The sequence below is a fragment of the Lathyrus oleraceus genome, chromosome 1 (assembly GCF_024323335.1).
Source record: "Lathyrus oleraceus cultivar Zhongwan6 chromosome 1, CAAS_Psat_ZW6_1.0, whole genome shotgun sequence".
NCBI lineage: Eukaryota > Viridiplantae > Streptophyta > Magnoliopsida > Fabales > Fabaceae > Lathyrus > Lathyrus oleraceus.
The window spans coordinates 410,969,130-410,995,568 of record NC_066579.1 but is presented as its reverse complement, the minus strand read 5'-3'; the positions used below and the strand labels follow the sequence as shown (position 1 = coordinate 410,995,568).

Sequence of the window (26,439 nt, the reverse complement as noted above, 5' to 3'; positions counted from 1 at the left end):
TGGTGCTATCTGGAAATCTTGGAACGTGAAACACCTTAAGGGTAGGTCATAGAATTGGGCTGAGGTGATTAACGATGTATGGTCCACTCTTTGGTTAAGGATGTTGAGTAAATTTCCATAGTTTTTCCCAAAATTGATTTTGTATACCAGGTGCATTTGAGAGACCAAGTCACGCAAGCTGCTTAGATCGGGATCCTTAAACTTGAAAGAGTAAATGTTTCTTTTGCTTGATTCCATGCTTCCTGAATTCCTGCAACTTATGATGCTCAGATTCCTCGGGAAAAAAATAGTATGAATGTTATGTTATGAATAATGTTTTTATGCATGCTTTCAGTATCTCAAACATAGGTAAGTCAACATACGAGCCATAAGAGTGGGTATCTTTGATCACTAAAAAAAACCTTTTGGGAAGGCACTAAAGTTGGTAGGTTCCCAGAGTCATCAACTACTATTTAGGAAGGTTATTGCCATGACGAAGGCTCATCCGACAATAACGTCCCTAAAAGAGTCTCGTCTAGGTGATGTTTTCGTATTGTCCCAAAAAGGAAAACTCCTAGTGGGTCCATACTACGCAACTCTCGAGTCCAAGGTTCTAATAAGGTTCTCAGAGTCATAGACCGAGGTTGGAAATATTACTGTAAGATAGTAATACGTCCAAGAGATCTCATCTAAATGGGGCTTTCATATTAACCCAACAAGTCTGAAACTTCTTAGGTTAATTACTACACAATCTCCGGTTATAATAGGTTAAAAGGTCCCTAGAGTCATTGATCCAACTTGAAAATATTACCGTCGTGACGAAGACTCGTCGGGCAATAATATCTCAAGAGAATCTACTCTAGGCGGGGTCTTCGTATCGTCCCAACAAGGAATACTCCTTGAGGGCGTCCACTACATAACCACCAATTTAATCTTATGGTTTTTCTCAGACTCGGGTAGAGAGCTTATCTCACAAAGTACCAATAACCAAAGAGCCCCAAATAAGACATAGTCAATAAACAACTACACAATAATTATAACAGAATAATAATAGAATAGAGATAACAAACAAACAAGGTTAACATTCAATACATAAATTAGACTAAGTTATGCTTCACTCTCTCTTGCTTGGAGCTAGTCCCCAGCAGAGTCGCCATCTGTCGCATCTCGAAAAATACGATTCCTCGCAATAGTCGCGGAAAAAATAGTTCGAACAGAGTCGCCGTCGAACTTTATTTATTCCAATGAAGGAATAGGAAAATATCTATAAAACCTTTAGAAAATAGAATAATGGTCTTTGCAACCATATTCGGGTTCGGGAGTCGATTACGCAAGGGGAAGGTATTAGCACCCCTCATGTTCTTTGTACTCAACGGGAACCTTTTAGTTAAACTTGCGGTTTCAATGTTAACTTATGTTGTTTTTTTTCTTCGAATGATAAAAATACTGAAAAGAGATGGATGGAAACCTCATAAGGGGGAAAAGGGTGGTTTTTTATTAGTGTGCTCGCCAAGATCTCACAATCTCGTGCCTACGTATCCTTATGGTGCAATAAGGAAATCAGAGCATTCGTAGTTCGGGGAACTACGGTTTGTTGGTGTCTTTTACCGAATAGCTGTTTAGATCACGTTCTAAAGGCTAAGCATTGGCGTGTCTACTCTCGGAGGAGGCTTAAGCACTAGTTTATTATGTATGTTATAAAGGATTTAAAGAGTGTTCTTTCCGAAAAGAGTTTTGGTCAGACGGGGGTGACAAGTTGAGTTAATGTGTTTGATGTTTTGTTTGATTGGTTTCGATCGCACGGGGGAGAGAAAAGATAGACTTGATGTGTTAAGATATTTTTGTTGGATGACGATTACTCGGATAGTCGAGTAAGACAATTCGTATCCAAATAGTCGAGGAGAGGAATCGAAGGCTCTAGACCATCTCCCTTTTCATCCTTAATTGTAAAAGGATTTGATAATAGTTAAGGTATTTTGAAAGGATGACGATTACTAGGATGATCGAGTAAGGAAACTCGTATCCTAATAATCGGGAAAGGGAATAGAAGACTCTAGACCACTTTCTGTTTCATCTGAGTGATTATGAAAATAGGTTTATGTATAGTTAATATGTTTAGATAAACGACAAGTACTTGAATGACTGAGTAAAACAACTCATACCCAAGCATTTGAGGAGAGGAATCAAAGACTCAAGACCACCTCCCTTTTCGTATAGTTTGTTGTGAAAATGATTTGATTAAGTTATATGTTTGTGGAAAAATGACAATTGTTTGACTAATCGAGTAAGAGAACTCGTATTCAATCAATTGAGGAGAGAAGTTGAAGGCTCAAAATCATCTCCCTTTTCATTTTGTTATTATGAAAATAATTTGATTTAATCTTGGTTTAAGGTTTGTAAAGAAACGACGATTGTCTAACTGGCCGAGTAAGAAAACTCGTATTCAAACAATCGAGGAGAGGAATTAAAGGCTTAAAACCATCCCCCTTTTCATTTAGTTTATTGTAAGAGTGTTTTGATTTAATTATGCTTAAGCAGATTAGAAACGACAATTATTTGACTAACCAAGTAAGAGAACTCCTATTCAAATAATCGAGAAGAGGAGTTGAAAACTCAAAACCATCTCCCTTTTTGTTTCATTATTATGAAATAGTATTTAATTGTAATTAGGTATTTTTTTAATTTAACTTTGAACAAAAGACTCGAGATTGGGTCAAAGTTTTTAATTCGTGTTTGCGAATAAATCAGATTTAAGAATTAGTGAATCAATCATCTACTCGATTAATTAATAACCGAATAGGTCTCATTGTAAGAAATCCCAAGAGTAAGCTATGTGAGGTTGATGACGATGCTTTAAAAGCGATCGACTTACAAAGGTGTTTGAAAATGGGCTCGACTTTGAATCGAGAATTATGGTTTTTCTTTTGAAGTTGGTTGAAATGCTTTTGAAGCGATGAAATTTGAAATGATTTGTCATGATTGTAACGCACCACACATATGAAATCAATAATTTATACACATGAATAACCAAGCGTAAAATAATAATTCATACAAATCTCTACAAAGTGGATAATTATCTAAGTTATGTTAAGTAATAAAAGAACATATTAATTAATTAAATAGTGAGAATTATATAATTAAATACGAAATTTTAATAATAGCAAATTTAATTGATAGATAAGACTTCACTTAGATCAAATAAAATTTTGAAAAGAAAAGAAAAAGAACAAATATACTAAAGTGAACAAGAAACTGTACAAAAAACGGATGGGCCTTTTTTAAACACCCTAAGCCCAATTAGGGTGCACAATAACAGGCGAATGGTGGGCCAAAAAAAATGAAAGGCCCAAGCGAACAGACCCCGGTTCGGCCTAACCGAAGAACTGGTTTGAATCCAACAGCATCTTCCCAAAATCTGCAGGGAAATGAAAGAGGTAAATAAGGCTTTCCATATTCCAACGGTCACATGGCAACGGGTTTTCCAAGGTGAAGGGGCCATTAATGCAGGAGGGAGTACCGAAAAGGACTCAGACCTCGAGCAGTGAGAAAAGCATTTTCATGATTGTGTTTTGAAACTACCTTTTAAAAAAGAAATAAAAACCAGATCTGAACCTAGAAAAATGATATTCGAATGCGTCTCCTTTTCTCTCTCCCCGACCATCACTCTCTATCTTCTCTCAATCTATACTCTTAAAACCAAAACCATCAAAAAGAAACATTCTTAAAACCATTTCGCACGCAAAAAAATAAACAACTCATTTTATGCTCTAAATCGATGCAAGCCCTGTTCTCAGAACACAAACCAGTTCTCAAACAGTCTCACCATAATAATCAATCTTATAAGCAAAACATGGCATAGGGAAAACAAATGAGACACAAGCAATGAGCAACACACAATAATGGCTATGCGATGCACAAACGGTATGAATCTTAGTCACTCGGTGTTCAATGTTCATGGTAAGTTGCAGACGCGTGCAATAAGTCAGAGTAAGAGAGTAAAAATGCAAGGATCTACCAGTTCGGACGTAAATGAAGAAAAAATATCACTGGGTTAGTTGTCTTTGTGTATATTCTGTTTCCCTTTGAATTCCTTTTCCTTCTGTTCGAATCCTGGCTATGGATGCCTTTGACGGTAATATGTGGGAAGCAGGTGCTTTTAGCTCAAAGTTGTTGAGGTTTGGTGTGAAAACTCAACAACCTTAGGAATGGAGCCTTAGATGTTTTGTGTTAGATATTTTCTCAGAATTTCATTTGGTCCATTTTCTGAAGAGTAAAAGTTGTTTTTTTTCAAATGATTAGGAGTCTCCTCATATAGGGAGAAGATGAGTGGCTCTTCAATCATGAGCTGGCAAATTCTAGCAGATCTTTCCGTTAGAGAACGAATCCTTCTTTGGATTTTGTGTGGTCCTTGAGTGAAGGCAATACATATGATAACATGAAATAATATCACATCTTTGGACTTGATTTAATTAAATTATATTATTATTTGATTCGATTTATTTCATTTTATTCGATATTACTTGGTATTTTCCTTCTATTTATTTCAGGCAACATTATTTGAAGCATACGTGAAAAACAAAGAAAAGGAGGTGCAAAAAGTATGAGAAACAATTCCACTAAAGCCCAACCCAAAAGTGCCTAAGCGCTGAAGCTGTGACGAGCGCCACGCATGGTGTGATGAGCGTCACGCCCTGCTACCTTGTGTTACGAGCGTAACACATGGTGTGACGAACGTCACACTCCACTCCTATATTTTTGGCTTTTGACGCACAACAGAGGCACGTTGAGCCTATTCTTCCGTTTGACTCGTTGAAGCGTGAAGGTTACTTACTGAAGGAATTTGTGGGAAACGGTTACAAATTGGAGTAATATAAATAGAGCCCAACCCTGCAGCTCTCTGGGCTCTCCCTCAATTTTCCAGTTTTCGGCACTGCATTTATTTTACTGCCTTTTTAATTTTTTCAGCACTTTACTTTCCTAGCAATTTTTATTTCTTTTCTTTTCCAGTCAATCTTTCAAGCATTCAATTAATTTTCTCACAATAGTTTCTACACCGGAAACTATTGTGTAATTTTTACTGGGTCTAACCTTACGTTAGATCATAGTATTTTATTCCTTCGCCTTTATTTTACTGTCTGATCGAAGATTGTGAAGAACAAATTCAACCGGCTTGTGGTGGAGTGTTTAAACATCGAAGTTAGAGAACAATCAAGATTTCTATTAATATTACAGGTTCTTTAATTTATTGTTTTAATTTATATGTGCTTTGTACTGCTGTTTATTTATATTGTCTGGCTGTTATGGCTGTATGTAAGCATAATTATTGTTTAGGCTTATTTAGCATGTCTGGCTAAATAAACTTAGATATCGGTATGTAAAGTAAGCGGAATGAAGGAATCAAAACTAAGTTGGTTTAACTTTATTTAAAAATACAATCACTCTTTTTATGGTCTCAATTTACATAATTAACACCAAAGTTTTTGTACGAGAGTAAAAGACATAAAGAAGTTAAAATCAATAGAACGAAAGTTTGAGCTTTTAACTGGACAGTGTAAATTGGACATTAATTTTAAATCAGGGCGAAAGCAATTTTTATAATTAATTAAATTCTAATCATTTTCAAAAAGTATTTTTAAAGGTTAAATGTGAGGACGAGAGTTAAGCATTTAAGTTTAATTATATAATCTAAGTCAACAGAGCGAGAGTTTGAGACAAGGGTGTTTAAATGGCTAGTATTTTCTTAAAAAGAGTTTCTATAGATTCTATTGTTTTCAAAAAGTGATTTTGGACTTAACTAATTAGTGACAGCGCACGTTAATATAAAGTCATAGTCTATTCAACAGAGCGAGAGTTTGAGAAAAGGCTTTTAAATTAATAGTGTCTACTGAAAAGATTTATTTTAAAACTACGAAACCAACGAAGATTTGATTCCCTAATTACGACGAACTACATACCGATATCCGCCTATTTGATATTTAATCTAGATCCTATTTTAGTTTTATTTTTCCCCCTAATCAACAAAGTATCATCCGCCTTAGCTTTACAAAGTAATCTTAGAAAACGGTATATCGATTCATAAGTCCCTGTGGGATTGATATCTTTTGTTACTATGCGATTAGACTGTGCACTTGCAGTTAATACCCCAATAGACTCATAAAGTCGCGATCAAGTTTTTGGCGCCGTTGCCGGGGACTTTTATTTAGTCGATATCGTAACTCTTCTGTTACGCTGTAGAGACTAAGGCAATTTTTATTTTTTTTCTTGTTTTCGTTGATTTGTATGCCACATACTCGCTCACAAGGCGAACCGTATTACTTACGAATCAACGACGTTGAACGATATCTCCGAGTCTTACGACGAATTCGAGAGTATCGTGCTGTAAACAATCTCCCTCCAATCGAAATTCCTGATCTCAAAAATCTTCTTCCTTCACCGATACCCGAGATGGCAGAACCAGCTCGTGCTCTTCGAGATTACGTCGCTCCATCGCAAGATGAGCCGCATTCGAGTATTGCTCCACCTGCAATCGAAGCAAACAACTTCGAACTTAAACCTTCGCTGTTACAAGCAGTGCAACAAAATCAATTCTCTGGAAATCCTACCGAGGATCCAAACCTTCATTTATCCGTATTTGTCCAATACGCCGATACTGTTAAAGCTAATGGTGTCACTTCAGAGGCAATTCGACTTCGTCTTTTTCCTTTCTCGTTAAGAGATAAAGCTAGAAGATGGCTTCAGCCTCTTCCTTCCAACTCAGTCACCACATGGAATAAGTTGAAGAAAGTCTTTCTTGCCCGATATTTTCCTCCAAGCAAAACAGCTATGTTAAGAGCCCAGATAAATGGATTTAAACAGAAAGATAACGAGTCTCTTTTCGAAGCATGGGAAAGATACAAAGACATGATGAGACTTTGTCCACACCATGGTTTAGAGGACTGGTTAGTAATTCATACCTTCTATAATGGTCTCTTATATAACACAAGATTAACAATAGACGCCGCCGTAGGTGGTACGCTTATGGATAAACCTTACGCTGACGCTTATCAACTTATCGAGAGCATGGCCCAAAACCATTATCAGTGGGGAAGCGACCGAACAATGGTAGAAAAACCTCAAACGAAAACTGGCATGTACGAGCTAAGTAGCCTTGATCATGTTAATGCAAAAGTGGATGCTCTTGCCCAGAAAATTGAAAGTTTAAATGTATCACCTCCAGCCACCGTGGTTGCCGTAACTCAAAATTGCGGAGTCTGTGGAATCCAAGGCCACACCCCTACAGATTGTCAACTCCTAACAGGAATCCAAGCAGAGCAAGTGAACTATGCTCAAGGAAATCCCTACTCGCATACCTATAACTCAAACTGGAAGAACCATCCTAATTTCTCATACAAGAGTAATAATGCTTTATACGCACCAGGACAAGCTCCCAGTCAAGCCCCAGCTATACCTCCTGGATATCGAAAACCGACCCCATCTACACCTAACAATAACATTCCTAGGAAATCCAACTTGGAAATCATGATGGAGAACTTCATAGCTTCTCAACAGCAAACCAATAAAGATTTCTTAAACCAGAATGTACACACTAACGAACAGATTAAACAACTAGCAAGTAAAGTAGATGCCCTGGCTACACATAACAAAATGCTGGAAACACAAATATCACATGTAGCTCAACAACAAGCGCCTACCGCTGCCCCTACTGGTACATTTCCTGGACAGCCCCAACCTAACCCGAAAAGCTACGCTCATGCAATTATATTAAGAAGTGGAACAGAGGTAGAAGGACCACCTGATCCAAGGATTGAAAACCAAAACTCTAAAAAGTCAACTGAGGAAGAAAATAAACCTAAGGAAAAGGATGAGAGTAATAAGGAAACCGTAGAAAAGAAAGAACCTTATATACCTCCACCGCCTTATAAACCACCTATCCCTTATCCTCAAAGGCTTATTAAAACCAAAGACGCGGGCCAATTTAAAAAATTTGTTGACCTACTGAAACAATTAAACGTCACCATTCCGTTTACAGAAGCTATTACACAGATGCCCTCATATGCTAAGTTCTTAAAAGAAATTCTTTCTAATAAAAGGAAACTTGAAGATAGCGAAACCGTTATACTCACTGCTGAGTGCAGCGCTATAATCCAGAATATGCCTCCTAAACTTAAAGATCCTGGTAGTTTCTCTATACCTTGTCACATAGGAAAATTCGTCATAGACAAAGCTCTATGCAATTTAGGAGCCGGTATCAGTGTTATGCCTTTATCCATATGCAAGAAACTGGAAATGGGAGAATTAAGACCAACTAAAATGTCTGTACAATTAGCAGATCGTTCCGTTAGATATCCCGTAGGAATTCTTGAAAACGTTCCCGTGCGCATAGGTCAATTCTACATCCCAACTGATTTTATAATTATGGACATAAGAGAAGATGAAGTTACACCCATTATATTGGGAAGACCTTTCTTAGCAACCGCCGGTGCTATCATAGACGTAAAACGAGGACGACTCACCTTCGAAGTAGGAGAAGAGAAAATTGAATTCATTCTTTCCCAATTTTTGAAAGCACCTGCAATAGATGACACATGTTACTTCATGGATATCATAGACGAATGCATAAAAGAAACAGAATTAGAAAATGACAAATTGTCTGACTATCGTGTAGAGGACTGAATCATTGTTTAGCAATAACACCGGATCCTACACAATGCCTCAAGAAACCAAACCTCGACCTGAAAACAATTCCCAAAAATCTGAGATATGAATTCCTAGACTTAGAACTTGAACGACTAGTGATAGTTAATGCAGACCTAGGAAAACTCGAAACCGAAAAACTCCTACATATCTTAAGAAAATATCCAACCGCACTAGGATACAACATCACCGATCTTAAAGGGATAAGTCCTTCTATTTGTATGCACCGCATTATGCTAGAAAAAGACTGTAAAACTTCTAGGGAACATCAGAGGAGACTAAACCCGATCCTGAGTGAGGTAGTGAAAAAGGAAGTAACGAAGTTATTAGAGGCAGGTATCATATATCCTATATCCGATAGCAAATGGGTTAGTCCTGTACACGTAGTACCAAAGAAAGGAGGTATAACCGTTATCGAAAATGAAAAAGGAGAAACTATAACCAAACGAATTGAATCGGGATGGAGAATGTGCATTGACTATAGGAAACTAAACAAAGCAACCCGAAAAGATCATTTTCCTTTACCATTCATAGACCAGATGTTAGAACGATTAGCAAAACATTCTCATTTCTGTTATCTGGACAGTTACTCAGGCTTCTTTCAAATACCAATTCATCCTGATGACCAAGAAAAGACAACGTTCACATGTCCTTTTGGTACTTTTGCTTACCGACGAATGCCGTTTGGCTTGTGCAATGCTCCTGCAACTTTCCAAAGGTGCATGATGGCAATATTCGCCGATTTTCTCGAAAACATCATGGAAGTCTTTATGGATGACTTTTCCGTATGCGGACAAAGTTTCGAAGAATATCTTGAAAACCTAGAAAGAGTTCTAGAACGGTGTGTAAAAGTAAACCTAGTACTTAATTGGGAAAAATGTCACTTTATGGTACAAGAAGGAATTGTTTTAGGACACATCATATCAAATAGAGGAATTGAAGTAGACAAAGCCAAAATAGAAGTAATCGAAAACCTTCAACCTCCGAAAACTGTGAGAGAAGTACGAAGCTTCCTAGGATATGTCGGTTTTTACCGACGATTTATTAAAGATTTCTCTAAAATAACTAAACCTTTAACCGGACTATTAATGAAAGATGTTGAATTCGTATTCGACGGTAAATGCTTAGAAGCGTTCCAAACACTTAAACAGGCATTGATCTCCGCGCCCATAATGCAGACTCCGGATTGGAATGAACCATTCGAAATAATGTGTGACGCAAGTGACTACGCCGTAGGCGCCGTTTTAGGACAACGAAAGGATAAAAAACTTCACGTCATATTTTATGCGAGTAGAACTCTAGATGAAGCGCAGATGAATTACGCCACGATCGAGAAAGAACTTTTAGCAGTAGTGTTTGCACTAGATAAATTTCGTTCTTACTTGGTCGGAGCCAAAATAATCGTTTACACTGACCACGCTGCCATTAAGTACCTCTTAACAAAAAAGGACGCTAAACCTAGACTCCTAAGGTGGATCTTGTTATTACAAGAATTTGATTTGGAAATCAAAGATAAAAAAGGAACTGAAAACGTAGTGGCAGATCACCTTTCTAGACTAGAAAATCTGGAACCGGAAAGAACATCGATCAATGATGACTTCTCGTACGATAAACTTATAGCTAATTTGGAAGAAAATAGAACTGATGAACAGGTAGAGGCCGCCTTGGCTGTATGCGTTACACCATGGTACGCCGACTTTGTCAATTATTTAGCCGCCGGAATAGTTCCACTTAATTTATCCTACCAGCGAAAGAAACGATTCTTCCATGACTTGAAACATTATTACTGGGACGACCCTTTACTTTTCAAAAGAGGCCCCGATGGTATTTTCCGTCGGTGTATACCTGAAGAAGAAATAGAAAATATAATCCGACATTGTCATTCCGCTCCTTATGGTGGACATGCAGGTACATCCAAGACCTGCTCTAAAATCCTACAAGCCGGTCTTTATTGGCCAAACATATGGAAGGATGTACATGCTGCTGTCAAGAAATGCGATAGATGCCAATGCACAGGAAACATATCTAGACGTGACGAGATGCCACAAAAGGGCATTTTGGAAGTAGAGATTTTCGACGTGTGGGGAATAGATTTCATGGGACCTTTTCCACCTTCTTTTGGTAAGTTGACTACGTATCAAAATGGATTGAAGCTATAGCTTCTCCAACAAACGACACACGAGTGGTAACTAAACTCTTTAAGAATATAATTTTCCCAAGATTTGGTGTCCCAAGAATAGTCGTCAGTGATGGTGGATCACATTTCATATCTAAGATACTCGAAAAACTATTGTTTAAGTATGGTGTAAGACATCGAGTAGCGACACCCTACCATCCTCAAACCAGTGGACAAGTGGAAGTGTCTAACAGAGAAATTAAACAAATATTGGAAAAGACAATCGCTACATCAAGAAAAGACTGGTCATCAAAATTACCTGAAGCTTTATGGGCTTATCGAACTGCTTACAAAACTCCCATAGGAACAACCCCATTTAAGCTTATTTATGGAAAATCTTGCCACCTCCCGGTAGAGTTGGAACATAAGGCCTATTGGGCTATTAAAAATCTAAATTTAAACTATAAGGCCGTTGGTGAAAAGCGAATCCTTGACATAAACGAATTAGAGGAACTTCGACAAGACGCCTACGAAAATGCCAGAATCTACAAAGAAAGAACGAAAAAATGGCATGATAAACGTATATCAAGAAAAACCTTCAAACAAGGCGATGTAGTCCTATTGTTTAACTCTAGACTTAAGTTATTCCCAGGAAAACTACGTTCTAGATGGTCAGGCCCTTTCCAAATCACCAATGTCTTTCCCAGCGGAGCTGTGGAAATTAAGGGAAAATCTATGGAAACATTTATCGTAAACGGGCAGCGTCTGAAACATTATCACTATGATGAGAACAATGAAGATTCGCAAGTCCTGCACTTAGACGTAATGCCTCCAGAATTTATAGATTATATTTGATAGTTTTTATGTCGAGCTTGCAACATTAAACAAAGCGCTTCGTGGGAGGCAACCCACACATTTTTATTTTTATTTCTTCTTTGATTATTCTTTTAAAATTTTATTTAGTTCTCATTCTTCGTATTCTTTATTTTAATTAAATATTTCTTCTTTTCTTTCGGCATTTGGCCAAATCCTGACTAAAACTCTTGTTTTTCTTTTCTCTAGCCAACACTAACCTGATGGGACAAATTGATCGTATGGGTATCAAATTCAGAGGGAAAGCTCAGAAACAAAAGTTCGAAGAACTAGCAGAGAGAGAGATGCTACCTAATCTCTATGCTGATGATTGGGCAATGACTGCCCTTGGACTAAGAGAGAGTGTCCTGTATCTGCTGAGTCAAATAGGGTGGGAAACCACACCTATTCGAAGACAATTTGTTACTTACCGGAGGCTAACTCTAGAATTCCTTAGCTCCCTGATCTACCTACCTAGCCATGGAAAAGGAATAAGCAGAGGTTTCATTCAGTTCAGGATGTTCAACTTGGAGTATCAATTTAACATTCAAGACTTTACTAACCTTTTAGGGTTCCCTACCTCTTTTGATACATTCACCATGAGCCAAGAAGACCTTTTTGAATATAGAGAACTTGAACATTTTTGGGGAAGTTTGATGGGAAATGACGACCCTGAGGAACATGAGTTTCTTTCTGGAAACATTCATAACCCATCATTTCGCTATTTCCACAAAATCCTAGCATACACTCTCTTTAGGAAGAAATCAAACAATACCACGGTATCACGTGATGAGCTCTTCATAATATTTTGTGCTTCCCAAAACCGTCCAGTGAATGGTGCCACTTATATGTTGGCAAATTTTGACCGTCTTATTCAGGAAGACCGAGCACCAATTTAAATAGGAGGTTTGATAACCATGATTGGAAATGCTATCGGATTACGCCAACATGCTAGACTTGAGCCCTTTCTGTGGCATTGAGCCTATGAGTATACCTTTCCTCTTCAACACTTTGTTTACCAGAAATCTTGGACCTGAAGAGTTTGAGCTTATAATTAACAACCAAGTTCTTTGCCTATTCACCCTGCCTAGTCCGATGACTAGCGTTCATAACCGAAATAACTGGCTCTACAACCTGAACGGAACACCCTCCCCTGTTAGATCTACTGAATCCATCCAAGACTATGAGATTTGTGACGATCCAATTCTTTATGCTGAGTCTGACCCACAGACACCTACTGGATACCATGATGTTACCTCTCCACCTCGTCCTATCTCGTCCGCAGAGTCGGCAATACCTGATCTTAGACATCATATGCCCGGAACTGATTATAACACCGCCATTCAAGCCTTGATGTCAGAACAAGAAGCCATCAGAAAAGAGTTAACTAATATGGGACATGAATTTCTGGGATACATGAGTAGTATGACAAACCAATTTCATGAGTTGCTACACCGTGTGAATTCCTTTGTTCCTCCGGCCAGAGATCCTGCAAATGGCTAGAAGTTTTTAGTTAATTAGTTAATTAGTTTAGGTTATTTATAGTTTTGTTTCACATTACTTTTAATCTTAGTATTTGTTTTTTTTCGCATGTTTGCTTTTTCCTTCCAATGTTACATTATGATTATTTTATGAAGCTATTGCATTATTGGTTTATTTTATTTTATTTTATGCAATATCTACAATTATCCATAGTGCTCTTTACTGTATGCTACTTACATGGCCTATTAGAGAAAAATATATTTATGCACTATGATGAGTAGTAGAATACATGGTATTCCTAAAATATAGCAATAGTAAAATAAAATAAACATAAGCAAAATAAAATAACAAAATAAAATAAAATAATAAAAACAATTATGAAGCACCCATGCAAGCAGTGACCACCATTGCAAGTTGATTGTGTGACGAGCGTCACACACGCCATCACGGTCGTCACACCAAGTGCCTGTGACGCCCGTAACACCTCCTGTCACGAGCGTGACAGCTTCAGCATAGGTGAATGTTAGTAACCGTTGGGGACACGACCGTTACACCTCTCAACTTTTTATTTTCCCCATTCATTCACCTATTTACTCACATTAATCCACATTTAATTTTTTTCTCACCCACTCCCTTTCCAACTTCCAAATTTTTTCCTATAAATACCTACCATACATTTCTCCCTAAACCACATCCTACCATACATTTCTCCATACAAATCCATTTTCATCCCTTCTCCTTCTTTCAACCCACTTATCAATATGGCGAAAAACCAACAATTCGGAAATATCATCTTCCGATCCGAAGATGACAATTATCAACGAGAGGAATTCGAACGATTTCAACAACGAGGTGTCGTATCTACCAGGTATCCTGATTTAAATTGTTTACAAGAATTAGGATTACTTCAAGGTATACAATGGATGCTTAGGCTTGCTGATTTAACCTTTCTTTGCACACACAATCAACCTACCTACCCATCACTCACCTTAGAATTTTTAAGTTCTTACTCCTACTCCACCCCAACCGGTGACGACGAGTACTTAACCGGTACCGCCACTTTCCGCATGTTCAACACCGAGTACTCACTATCCCAGGATCAGTTGAGTGCCATGCTACAATTCCCGGTAGAAGGTCAAGTCCACCCGAGAATCCCTCCGAACTCACAGTGGCCCATAAACGCCTTCGACCTCTTTAGAAAAATATCCGGTGTGGAAACCGATAACTGGGATGTACTACTTGCTTCCCACATACACAACCCAACCATCTGGTACTTTATCCGCATCCTACAAAACACCATTTTTGGTCGACCCAACAACAGCAAAGTCAACGTGAAGGAATTATTCTTCCTCCACTGCGTCTTTGCAATGGATACAAAGGTAAACGCCGCTTCTTTCTTATTTCACCATATCCGCACCCTATGTGCTCGAGGCCGCCAACCTTTTGTGATTGGTGGACTAATCACCACCACAGCCCTTGGTTTGAATCTAGGGGACCGCCTTCAAAATTTGCAATCTCTGCCACCCCTATTTATGGATATAAGCTATTGTCGCTCCAGCCGCTTAATCAAAAATAGGGTAGGCGGAAGGTATTATCTTATGGTGAATAACCAAGAAGTCCCAAGCGTTGTTTTACCCAACATTGCCCTCACAGATGTCACCAACCCCGACCGCTTCATCTACGACCGAAATGCTCCCGAAGCTACCGAGCCTACACAAGCAAACCCGGCCCCGAACGAGTTTGAAGAAATGGAGCAAGGTGATCAAGGTCTTGAACAACAGTCTGCCCCGCTTAACCCTTCTGATAATGCAACTGGTCCATCCTCCCGACGTCGTCGAAGAAGAAGGCCAGCAACTAATGATGACATCATGGATGCTATTGATGCCATGCATGCACAGAATACCGAAGTGATGCAACTGATGCGCCAGATGCAACAGCAACAGGAAGCGAGGAATGCAATAATCGACCAGCGGTTCACCGATTTGCTCAGCAGGTTTGATGACTTAGAGGTTCGTCAACGATCACCGGGGCCGAGGACAAGAGGACGTCGGCAAAATTAAGCATATTTATCTTTTTATTTCCTTTCTTTTCACTTTTCTCTAAAAACATTAGGGACAATGTTTCATTTAGGTGTGGGGGGGGGGGGGGAACGTTGTTTCAGTTATCTCTCTTTCAACATTTCTTTTTCAAGTATGTATTTCCCTTTTCATTTTTTATAACATATATTATAAGTTGAGTCCTTAGTGTGAAATATTTCTATTATCTATTCCCCTCAACTTTCTTGAGCCATAACAAAAATTCAACACACTCAATAAGTATAAAGGTTGCTTATTTTATCAAACTTGAGAAAATTTAGACAAAAACCATTACCGCCCCAACACTCTAAAAACCTCAACATGTTAGATCAGGCTAAGTACCTATTATACAAATCCCTTGAACTTTTAGTTTTATAGTAACCCCAAGTAGTTTATACGAGAAGTCGGCACCATCCTAATAGCAAACTACGTGGAGAGCCGATGAATATAAGTGAATGATTCCCAAGACAATATTTTAGAAAAAGAAAAGAAAATAAGGAAATGCACTAATTAAGTTAGGTGATCCTTACCCGATCATTTAATCCAAAGGTTGCGAATCCTACAAAAACATTGTATGAACGATCCATTGTGGGTTGGTTCAGTGGTTTCTGGTGTTGAACTTGGTAGGGCGGACTACGGTCCGATCCCCCGCAATTTGCAATGGACTAAAAAACGAAGTTATCCAACTTATGTACCAGAACTTCAAGCTAAAAAGGGAATCAGAATCGCTAACCGGTTACTCCACTATGTGCGCGAAAAGATAAAGGGCTTAATGTGATTTCGCTAGAATGAAAACGGGTGAAATAAGAGTAAAAGAACTAGGCTGGCTATAATAGCATGACTCAATCTGGTTTGCATAAGGTGAGGTTGTCTGAGGTTGTAACGATAATTGTTGATGTTAAGATTAAGCTCAGGTTATTTCTAAACGAGATTTACTTGCAACCTATTACGACTTGATGTGTGTTTGGAAATTTCATCTGGCTAATACTTTAAACTGATTTCTATATTGTATATTGCTTGAGGACAAGCAAAGATCTAAGTATGGGGGAGTTTGATAACATGAAATAATATCACATCTTTGGACTCAATTTAATTAAATTATATTATTATTTGATTCGATTTATTTCATTTTATTCGATATTACTTGGTATTTTCCTTCTATATATTTCAGGCAACATTATTTGAAGCATACGTGAAAAACAAAGAAAAGGAGGTGCAAAAAGTATGAGAAACAATTCCACTAAAGCCCAACCCAAAAGTGCCTAAGCGCTGAAGCTGTGACGAGCGCCACGCATGGTGTGACGAGCGTCACGCCTTGCTACCTTGTGTTACGAGCGTAACACATGGTGTGACGAACGTCACACTCCACTCCTATATTTTTGGCTTTTGACGCGCAACAGAGACACGTTGAGCCTATTCTTCCGTTTGACTCGTTGAAGCGTGAAAGTTACTTACTGAAGGAATTTGTGGGAAACGGTTACAAATTGGAGTAATATAAATAGAGCCCAACCCTGCAGCTCTCTGGGCTCTCTCTCAATTTTTCTAGTTTTCGGCACTGCATTTATTTTACTGCCTTTTTAATTTTTTCAGCACTTTACTTTCCTAGCAATTTTTATTTCTTTTCTTTTCCAGTCAATCTTTCAAGCATTCAATTAATTTTCTCACAATAGTTTCTACACCGGAAACTATTGTGTAATTTTTACTGGGTCTAACCTTACGTTAGATCATAGTATTTTATTCCTTCGCCTTTATTTTACTGTCTGATCGAAGATTGTGAAGAACAAATCCAACCGGCTTGTGGTGGAGTGTTCAAACATCGAAGTTAGAGAACAATCAAGATTTCTATTAATTTTACAGGTTCTTTAATTTATTGTTTTAATTTATATATGCTATGCACTGCTGTTTATTTATATTGTCTGGCTGCTATGGCTGTATGTAAGCATAATTATTGTTTAGGCTTATTTAGCATGTCTGGCTAAATAAACTTAGATATCGGTATGTAAAGTAAGCGGAATGAAGGAATCAAAACTAAGTTGGTTCAACTTTATTTAAAAATACAATCACTCTTTTTATGGTCTCAATTTACATAATTAACACCAAAGTTTTTGTACGAGAGTAAAAGACATAAAGAAGTTAAAATCAATAGAACGAAAGTTTGAGCTTTTAACTGGACAGTGTAAATTGGACATTAATTTTAAATCAGGGCGAAAGCAATTTTTAGAATTAATTAAATTCTAATCATTTTCAAAAAGTATTTTTAAAGGTTAAATGTGAGGACGAGAGTTAAGCATTTAAGTTTAATTATATAATCTAAGTCAACAGAGCGAGAGTTTGAGACAAGGGTGTTTAAATGGCTAGTATTTTCTTAAAAAGAGTTTCTATAGATTCTATTGTTTTCAAAAAGTGATTTTGGACTTAACGAATTAGTGACAGCGCACGTTAATATAAAGTCATAGTCTATTCAATAGAGCGAGAGTTTGAGAAAAGGCTTTTAAATTAATAGTGTCTACTGAAAAGATTTATTTTAAAACTACGAAACCAACGAAGATTTGATTCCCTAATTACGACGAACTACATACCGATATCCGCCTATTTGATATTTAATCTAGATCCTATTTTAGTTTTATTTTTCCCCCTAATCAACAAAGTATCATCCGCCTTAGCTTTACGAAGTAACCTTAGAAAACGGTATATCGATTCATAAGTCCCTGTGGGATCGATATCTTTTATTACTACGCGATTAGACTGTGCACTTGCAGTTAATACCCCAATAGACTCATAAAGTCACGATCAACATACCAATTTGTTGGTGGAAAGATCTCTCCAGATAAGTGGTCCCTCTTGCTGAATCCTTTGTCAAGTCATTACCGCAGTGAAACATACGTGTTGTGGTGTAAATTCGACTCTTTCTTTTTTACTGTCATGTAACATTCTTATCTTGTACTGATGTATGACCTTAAACATTTCTTAATTCAAAACATTTTCGGTGTCCTTCTTGTTTTCAAAACTTATCCTTTTCATGCCTTTCATGTTCCATTTCTTCATGCTGGCTTTTGGTTTGGAAATATCATGATATTTTAACGAGTATACACAAGTTTTAAGTTTCTATTCTTTAACTGTGGATTAAACTCTTTGCTCATAACTTAATTCATGCAAGTTTAGTGTTTCTGCAGGTTATGATTAACTGATGCGATGAAAAAAGATATTTACTCAATGGTCGTTTGAACTACTGTGAATGGTGAACTTGGTTCAACTTGCAGGAAGAACTGATTCAGGTTCGCGAGCTTGCTCACTTATTTAGCTTGTTTTTGCAATCTTAGCTGGTAGCCTTTTTGGCTTTGCTTTGTATAATGGATTTCATCATGGTTGAGTTTAATGCTTTCCACTGATGCACTTACCATCTTGTAAACAATTGTGGTAGTGAATGCAGGTGCTGGAAACTCTAATAGTGATTGCACTTGGTCCTTGGTCAAGGTTTGGCTTATGTTTTAATGAGATGAACGGTATTGGCGTGTTGCCGGTTCTCATGAGGGTAAACATAGCTACTTGTCCTTTTAATGTTTTATGTTACATCTTGTAATGACTTTGAACTTTGTCTTGTTTTGTACGTAGAGTCTAAGGTTTTGCATCACGGTTGCAACTTGGTAGGCCTTCTGCAGTAGGTAATCTCAAGGCCATGTATACATCCCCGTTTCACATTTATGCATTGCTTCTAATTCCATGACAATGTGCATTCTGCAGTAGGTACCGCTGACTTTACCAATGTAGCCTATGTCACGCTAATTCGACATGGATGTGACAACTTTGCAGCCTTATTTTTTCAATGTGTTGGTCAGCATTTCCCTCTCTATTCATGTTCTGATCCACTTCTTTTGTAGAGGAGTTTACAAGCCGGTACCTTGTATATCCATGGCTCACCTTGAAACACGATGCCTCACATGCCTTATCATTGTTCGATGATGGTTCACGTAAGTTTACTTGTAAGAATTCATGGTTGCTTTACATATTTGTACTCATTGCCTTGAATCCTAATTTATGGCTCAGTTTGGCATGTCTGTGAAGTGCAGGTTTTTGCTGCTTCCGCAGCAGCTGGTGCATAGCATTGTGGTTTTGGTCATATCTTTGTTCGCGGCGTTGGAGCTTGAAGAACCATGTGAAAATTTGGTTGAGACTTTGGTTTGATTAGTGTTTGGTTAAAAGTTTCTGTTTTGCCGAAACTTAATGTAGGTTAGATACTTGTTTCGCTGAAGATTGTTGTTCTCGTTGTAGATGCAAGTGAGGCATCGCGGGTTATTGTGCAGGTCCGCTGGCTGACTTTGTGTTGTGCTTGACATGGTCCGTTTTATGTCGTCATTCATATTTGAGGAAAAGAAGCTCCAGATATGGTGAGTTGTTATTATTGTGGTTAATGGCTTTTCATGGTGAATGATGAGGGTGTTTAATGTTGCTTTTGGTTCGTTTACAGCTCACGCTCCAAGCTCACCATGCCCTTCCTTGTTGAGTGACCTCAAATTTCCTTGCCCTTCTATGGTCATGATTTGGATTGGTAAGTTGCAATTGGTGTAGGCAGTTGTGATATTGATGACGACATGTATGAACTTTCTAATTATGTGTACTTCTATATGCTTGAAACTGTTTGGAACACTTGAAGAAATTATGAACATGCTCATTGTGGGCAAACATGCCTTGGCGTGAAATTTGCAGAATTTTCTTGAATACGCCTTAATACTTGGTTTATCTTTGGCAACAGGGCTATTATTTCGAGTTGATACACAACTGTTGTCGGTTTTGTCGCTGTTGGTGCATTGCAGGGTACTTTAACACCTCAAAATTTGCCCTCCTCTTCTTGGGACTAGTTTAGCATATTGCATTTAATTTTAGGGCATTAGTCATTGCATTTTTGCATATCGTATGAAAATAAGAGAGTCATCCTCCAAAGTCTTTTCAAAGATGGAGAAGTTACATGATTCAAGCCTGAGGGTTTTTATGAATTGATGATCAACCATCTGAGGGCATGGGCTTCAATTAGGGTTTTCTTGGTTCTTCAAGGTCTTGAGCCTCATCTGGTTTGCAAGGATACATTATCATTATCATGGTTTTATCATCATCCAGGGTTTCATGATTCATGCTCAGTTTCCTTGGGATTAGGGTTTTGACCTCTGGTCAACCCTAATCAATGACAGTTTTCCAACCAGGGCTTCTCAAAGAAATAAGGTCTTTGCTGATGATGAGGATCACATGATCATTATATTGAGCTTACATGAGCTAGGGTTTCATTTATGAGCCATTTCCCCAAGTGGTTGAGGCTCAAGCTGATCAGGGCATGTCAAGGTCATCTGAGGACCACATAAAGTCAACAATGCAAGAGTTGAGGGCTATGAGTTCGGTAAATGAGTTTCAACACCTCATTCATGTTCAAAAGAAGTCCATTTGTCATTTCAAACATCTATCTTGAGGATTTTGAAGTCAGGGCAAAAGTTTCCAAAAATGGAAAGTGACTTGTAATTTCAAGTTTCCAAAAATGGCAAGTTTTTAGTTCACATTCAACTTGACTTTCCAACATCAAAGAAGCTTCAAATGGATTTTTGGTGAACATGAAAGTTGAAGATCCTTCTCTCCTCTTTTCAAAAAGTCCAACTTCATGATCATCTGATGATTGGTTGAGAAGTTATGGCGAAATGACCACAGAGCATGCATGAAAGTTCAACATGACATAACTTTTGATCCAAAACTCCAAATTGGTCCACTCTTTTTGAAAAATGCTTGTCATGACCAATACTTTCCAAATCAACCATTACCTTGCATGGAAAAAGCTCATGTGCTCACTTGTTCATTCATGTACATTTTGGAGGGAAATTCAAGAATTCAAATTTGGTTGATGCTACAAACAAAATACCACTTCCATTGTGTTTATTAGATGATTTTAAGTGGATTTGCACCTCAACATGGCACTGTTCACGTGCACATGTCCATGCATAAGCTCATTTTTCATTTTTTGCACCACACCTCATAACTCACTAATCCTAATTAACCATTGCCTAATTTTGATTACAGCATCATTAGTGAATCATATATAAGCCTAATCATAACAGAATTTGCCATAACAACAATTCTAGATCTGAAAATTTCCATTCCCTCCATTTTTTCTCTCACTTCAAATTTCAAATTTCTTCATACAAACCTTGATTCTCTTTGCATATTCTTACTCCTAGTGGATTTCTGAGCAAGGATCAACCATTATTCATGGCAATTGAGCTGGTTTTGAAGCTATTCAAGTGCATGGACATGGTGATGGAACTTGAAAATTGAGCAAGATCCAAGTGCTTTCAACCATTAATTCTTATTCAAAGCTTCAAATCAAGGTTCAGAAGGTTGATCTGGAGCTGGAGGAGGCTTGAGGACACGATTTCCATCACTGCCATTTCAAGTAGGTGCAATTTTCGTCCTCACCATTTGCTATTTCATGTACATGATTATATAGATCGTGTTGTGCTGGTGATGCTGATAGCTTTAGAATTTGATTTGGTTAAGTATTGCTCAAGATATGTTGAATTAAAGTTTTGCACATGAAACTTCTTTGCTTCGATCTGGAAATGTTAGTGAGTTTTAAGCCAAATGAACATGATATTCGTGATCTACACTGAAAGACCTTTCCAATGATGTATGATATGATGAATTCTGGAAATTGCGCATGAGGCTCCACCGGAATTCAATTGGAGAAGACGGTGGAAACCACCGTCCGCCGCCTCTGTAATTTGTACCTAGGGTTTAGTCCAGACGCTGCGTTTTGAAGGCGCTCATTGACATAGCTTACCTGCGTTTGATCCTGGCATGCATATTGCTTTGGATTTATTTTTTCTTGAGCGCGCCTGTGAACTGTCCAAACTTGAGTTCGAGCCTTGGCATTTACATGTTTCAGCATTTATTTTTTGAGCTCTCTTTTGGACCATTGGCGCGTGTGTTCGAATCATGTTGATGTGCATTTTGCTGATTTCCATTTGAATTATCATGTTCCCTCCATTATTCCATGTATATTTCACATTATTTTCATTCCACTTTCAAAAATCATAACAAATAGAAAAATGCTTCAATTGATCCAAACTTTTTGTCACATTTTTGTTTTGATGTCTAGTATTTTTTAGCATTAATTTCATGAATTGCGTGATTCTGGATTTTTATTTGTGGTTTTTTGATTGCACATGATGCCATGTTGATATGTTGCATTCATGTGATTGTAAAATGCTCATGGTTTATCCAATTGACTTGAAATTTAGCATGCTTGACCCTAACATGTGGCTTGACTTTTGAGAATTGATTTGGCATTTTTGTCATGTTCTACCACTGTTTTGGACACATGAACATGTAGTGTGACAATTTGTGTCACATATTTGATGTTGCATTTGTGCATTTTCATTCACCTATCATCTGAGCTCTTCTGGACCTAATTTTTGGCATGATGTATGTTCATAACATGTTGAATTTACATAAAAAAATTCATGATCATTGGATGCTTTTCTGTTTTGATTTGGATTTTCTATTTTTGATGTCCAATTTTGATCACATTGCTTGCCTTTGCTTTACCTTGATCATTTGATAGCTTTGCTTTATGAATTGGTCTTGATCCTTTTGAGGACTTTTTCTTGATTGATTGAATGTGTTTCATGTGAAATATTGACTTCTGTTTTGGTCATTTGACTTGCTTTTGAACCTAGTCTTTATACTAGTGGTTTGTACACATACTAATTGAGCTTTGTGTTTCAGGTTTGAGCATTTGGCACTAATGATTGGTTTGATCTCACCTTGTGAGATGCAAGTTGCTTTGATTACTAACTCTTGTTGTCTTGTAGGTCAATTGATGTGATGAACTCACTTGAGTGCTTGCACTTATGACTTGCATTGTGTATAGTTGCATTGGTTTCACTGTGTATTTTCTGCTTGGTTGTCTGAGATACTAACTGGTTAGCTTTTGTACAGGTACATTAGTTGCTTGCTAGCTATCTTTTGCTTTGCTTTGGAGTGTGGTTGATACACCACTGAGGTTGTTTAGCCTTCTCACTCCATGTAGTCTGGAAGCCCTGTCACTTTTTTGGTAGGCATTTGGCTGAAGTCCTCCTTAAGAGGCAATGTTTGTGGTTGTTTACATTTGTGCCAAAGACCTACAAGTGAGGCATGTTACTTATTAAGTACTCCTAAGTGAAGAGGCAATTGACAGATAGAAGGGACTAGTAGCCAGTCCCCTGTTATTCAGTGATTCGTTCATTATGCTCGTACTACGTGCTGATGCTCTTGAACAATGTACCCAAGATCTCTGTATAGAGTCAGTCAAGTGGAATAGGGTACCTCTTTCTGGATCCCCGCGCTTTCTTTGATTTGAGCTCACCCAGGCCAGGGTTAAGAGCATGAGGTCTCATCCTCATTACCACATTTCATCAGCTTCACCCTAACTCTCAATGTTAGTGGTTAAGAGATTCAGCATACCCCTACAGTTTTAGCTTGTTTGTCGAGGTTGATATGAACCCTCTTGACTAAAGCTCAACCATTTGTCTGAGCCTCTTGTTTGTATATAGAGTGTGATACTTGATCATTTGTGATTGGTGTTTATTTGATGTTTGAACTGACTTGCTGCCTGTGTGAGTTAGGTTCTGATTAGAGACCGCAACTTAGGGATAATTGATTGCATGAGAACTTTTAGGCTCGAGTCTTAGTCTCCCTTTTAGTTTGTTTGCTTCCCTGGTCTCTGGTTAGGAGAGAGTTTCTCCCCTATTAAGGGGAACTACGTCGCCCTGATTCTCATACCAGATGAGATACGTAGGCAGGAGATCGAGCGAGATCTCTCCGGGCGCCCTTTTTCTTTTTTCAAACCCTTTGTTTCTTTTGACGTCTCAGCGTCTCTTTCTCATTTTGTTTGTGTAGCTATTAGGTTCGAGTTCCAGACTCCCTATTAGCTTGTTGATCTGATAACCTTTTTCTTTGGTGTTCGCTGGTTAGCGTGTGTCTGTTTGGAGTTGGATATAAGTCCATGTATTGGCGTTCTATTTCCTTGTTTGTGTGTGTTTGGAGTCGGATGTAAGTCCATGTATTGGTATTCTGTTTCCTTGTTTGTGTTGTCTGTTTGGAGTCGGATGTAAGTCCATGTATTGGCATTACGTTTCCTTGTTTGTGTTGTTTGTCAGGAGTTGGATGTAAGTCCATGGATTGGCATTTCGTTTCCTGTTGAGTGTTTCTTTTGACGTCTCAGCGTCTCCTTTCGGTGTTTTGTGTCGGCGTGCGTTAGCCGAGCTATGAGTGCTCTGATTCTTACTCTGGATAGAGAAGATACGTAGGCATAAGATGCGATGTCCTAGCGAGCATGTTTCCCATTTCCCCGAACTACGTTGACTCTGATGTTTGTTTCTGACAAACTACGTAGGCCCAGGATGCGACATCCTGCCGAGTCCACTTCCTCCGTCTCCTTTCACCTGTTTATTATTCCAGTGTGTGTGCATTCTCTTTGAGCAGTTTATTAGCAACCTTTTCCTATTCTTTTGAGCGTGGATCCCGTCGAGTACGACGGACGTGAGGGGTGCTAATACCTTCCCCTTGCGTAACCGACTCCCTTACCTTGCAATCTCTGGTCGTAAGACCGTTCCTTTTCCTTTTCTTAGGTTAGTCCTGCGCTTCCTTTCCGTCATAGGATGAATAGCGTCGGTGGCGGCTCTGTAAACTTGTTTTTTTCCGCCGGTTGTTTTTCGCGTTGCGGCAGCTGGCGACTCTGCTGGGGAAACTTAAGTTGACCTCTTACTGGTCCATCTTCCCTAAGCGAGTCAATCCTAGCGCTCTTTAGGGCAGTTTTGGTTGCTTTTACTGCTTTATTTATTGCATTTATGATTATTATATTGTGTATATATTTGCATATATGTTTGCATGCATCATATTATTACTGTGCTGGATTTTGGACAAGTGTGGTTCCTATGATTTGGGGTGGCTGTTTTGAGTGGGGCTAAAACCCAGGCCCGAGTATACACCTAGGATTAGCGTGGTCTCATGTTTCCTCACATGTTGTGATGACATGATGTTGAGACATGACATACCACAGCCGGACGAGGTTCTTTTGAGAGAGTCCTTCCGGGTGGAGTTATTCCACTTTGGTTGGGTTACCTCTTTTGAGCTGTTGACTTCGGTGACCGCTCTTTCCCGGATCTTTGGTTTAGATGGTCTTACGAGAGCTGCAACGGCACACCCGAAAGGGCAAACCCGTTGAGTATCTTGTCCGATTGTCGAGACCATTATCCGCCTTAGGATGACCTTGTTAGAATTCACCTGTGAGGGGAGGGTTTGATTCCTACAGCACGGTTTTTGTTGGTGACTCTTTGATGGTGACTAATGGTTCAGTTCTTGATCTGAGTTCTATTTATGAGGCGGATTTATGGATATTTATTTCTGACACGCCGGAATTTTGTCCGTGGTATTTATCAGCGGGTTCCGTTTATTTTGGATCCCCGGGCTGAGTTTGGGGTTGCTTGTTCAGAGGATCTTGTTGTTATCAGATCAGTGGTTTTCCTATGATGATGGTGATGTATCCTCCGTTCCGTTTATTTCGGAACCCCGAGTCGGATTTATGGTTACTCAGTCCCTCAGATGGTTGTGATCAGTTCAGAGACCGTACCTTCCAGTACAGTTGATGTTCAGATGACTTGGAGGATGGCACTGTGACTTCCATTCATGCATCTGCATCGTTCCCATTTTGCATTCATCTACATCTAACTCATGTCTATACATACTCAGGGTACATTCTCGATTGAGATTCTGGTTAAGAGACATCCTGATGTCAGAATGTTGTTGTCAAATTATTATCCGTCTCGATGAAGCCATAATCAAAGGATATAATGTTCCTCATAAGGATAGACATTGCATTCATGCGTGAGTCATAATAACATGTCTTCTGTTTTGCAGGTGTCAGTTTCTAACATGTTTGATTGACTCAGGAATCATTGCTCGCGCACGTAGAATCATTCTGTTGCACGTAGCTCGTCCGCACAGATGCCCTACCAGGCGCAACAAATCCAAACTGATGGATCCACCCAACGCAGACATTCTCGAGCTGAAAGAGAAAATGGGAGAGTTGATCAACGTCATGCAAGGGTTCGCCTTGGGGCAGAAGGCACTTGTTGAGAAAGTGGAGAAGCTTGAGCGGGCTTCGGCTGCCAACAGTGGTAATAATCAAGAGGGTGTTTCCAACGAAGGGCTTGGTGGTTCTAGGGA

At 38.6% G+C, this 26,439-nt stretch overlaps 1 non-coding gene across 1 annotated transcript; it reads right to left on the bottom strand.

Annotated features, from left to right (window-relative positions):
* Positions 1 to 6,801: 6,801 nt before the first annotated feature.
* LOC127116020 (small nucleolar RNA R71) lies at positions 6,802 to 6,908 on the bottom strand. The gene has a single exon (XR_007801011.1). It is a non-coding gene; the product is annotated as a small nucleolar RNA R71 (small nucleolar RNA).
* Between the last annotated feature and the right edge of the window lie 19,531 nt (positions 6,909 to 26,439).